We start from the raw sequence: 2,365 nt of genomic DNA, 5'->3' as shown, positions 1-2,365 counted from the left end.
AGGTACTTCAGGAGTTCATGGCAAGGCGAATGCGTGACTGTACCGCTCCTCATCCTTATGATCTGGCTTTTGGGACACTCTGATTGAATAATGAATTGAAAACACTTTTGTAAACAATTGCTATTTAGTTTTATTTATGCTTGAAAAGTTTAAATTTGGCGTAAAATTTATGGATGTTACATTTTTTATTTGCATCTCATTGGAAATACACAGTCAAATATATGTTTTATAGAATGGTTTTTTAATCAAATCACAAAGTTGTGTTTGATGGGTATTAATGTTTAGATTGTATATTCTGTAATCATACTCTTGGTTGCAGTTTGATGGGTATTATGTTTCTGAATTGAAGATAAAAAAATATTGAATGACCTGCTGCAAAAATAAGAATAAAGGACATAATGGTCTTTTCCTTGTTATTATCAAGTGGGACTAGGTTATTCTAGATTGCATGAAGCATCGAGACTTTGGATGGCCGGAAGAAAGGAGTTGGTTGATGGTTTAAAGGCTGTGCAAGAAAATTTTTAAGGGGTATTTTGGTCTTCTTTTTGGAATTTTACATAAAAAGGCTTTTTTTAATGTGATCCATGTAAACATACATTTCAGTTTGTTTTCATAGCCTATTGTAAGCTTGTTTTTGTAAAGGTGAAGACATGAAATAGCAATGTACTTTTATATATTTCTTTATTATAGTATCATACTTTCACCTCTTCCTATTAGAGCATAATATTTTGTATGGTGTTTATATATTTTTTTATAATTATTTAAGGAGTTTGGTTCGGTTATTTTACAAATAGAAACATTGAATTCAACGAAAAATAAGATGGAAGGGTAAAATGGTCATTTTTATAATTCAGCACAACAATTCAGAGGTTCCAACCAGACAACATGTTAAAAATTCAGATCTTAAAAATTCAGACCCTCTTAGAAATTCAGAGGTTCCAACCAAACAACATGTTAAAAATTCAGATCTTAAAAATTCAGACCCTCTTAGAAATTCAGACCTCTTAAAAATTCAGATCTTAAAAATTCAGATCCTGCCAAACAGCCCCTAAGTCCTTTTGAGCTTTAAGAGCTTCATTTAGCCATGCATGTACATCTGTCACACCCCCAAACCAAGGATGGCGGAAACGTCCGGGGGTGGAGGACTTCATGTATAGTATCATAACAGCAATTGTAATAGTAATTCAAGCAAACACAACCAACATATATATAATAAAAAAAAAATTACATCATTGTATGAATTACATGTTTACGAATCAATTACAATATGTTGATAAAATATGAAATAGTAGACGCCTTAGCGTCCCATCCTCAAAAGCACTTGATTACCTGTTTAATGATTTCCTGAGAATACAAGTTGTTTGAAAAAGTGTCAACACAAAGGTTGGTGAGTTCATAAGCTTTTCGTTTGTAAAAGTAGTATTTGTGTTAGAAAAATCCAATATTTTCCTTAATGTGTAAATGTAGTCTTAAAACCCAAAGACCGAAATGTACAAGTAATTTATCATATTTATAGTAAAATAATGCAAGTTTAAATCGACATAAACTCGTTAAATTTTAATGAAGTCCCCGTAAATTCCAATGTTTGTTAATACTTTATGTGAGTTTATTATAACCATACTATGACCAAGGTTGCCTAAAACGACGTTCTTCAGGCGTCGGAAATGTTATGACATTTGTCACCCCAGACCTATCGGTCTAACTGTTGCATGCAGTTTAGGTGTGGGTTTGTCAAACCCAATATAGATCTATACACAAGTATCACGCTCTCCCTCAAGGAGACTCTGGTTACAATACAGGACTTAATGGTAATTTGAAGTAAATGTCTCACAAAGTCATTAACGGAATTACGTGTTATGAAAACTTGGTACCGTATGACCGTACCTTGCTTAATGAAAATATCATTTGTATAAATGTACCCTTTTTAAATGTATGTGTTATGTAATGTATCATAAACTATACCTATTATAGTTTATCAACCAAGGGTAGTACGTGGTAATGTATGCAAACTATATTCATAATAGTTTATTTAATGTTTGAATGTATCGATTGTACTTTGATTATAATCACTTGTTATTCTTTATATTTTATATGACCAAATCCATTTGTAAACTGATGTGTGTCTAAATATTAAGATAAAATGTCATATATTGCAATAACATATAATCACATAAAGATATACACCTTGCTCAACATGTTACAAGGTGAAATGAAATTAACAGCAACTTTCCTTTGAAAACAGTTTCTGTTACTGTTCTTAGGAAATTTATAGAAAAATCATCAAAGCCCTAAATCCAAATCCGCAAATTTTGAGAGTTTGGAATATGAGTCTAGTTTGTTCGTAAATTTTATCATGATTTTTAGT

Source organism: Lactuca virosa, chromosome 4, assembly GCF_052849685.1.
Source record: "Lactuca virosa cultivar CGN04683 chromosome 4, Lactuca_virosa_CGN04683_v6, whole genome shotgun sequence".
Lineage (NCBI taxonomy): Eukaryota > Viridiplantae > Streptophyta > Magnoliopsida > Asterales > Asteraceae > Lactuca > Lactuca virosa.
Note: the sequence above shows the minus strand (reverse complement) of the source record.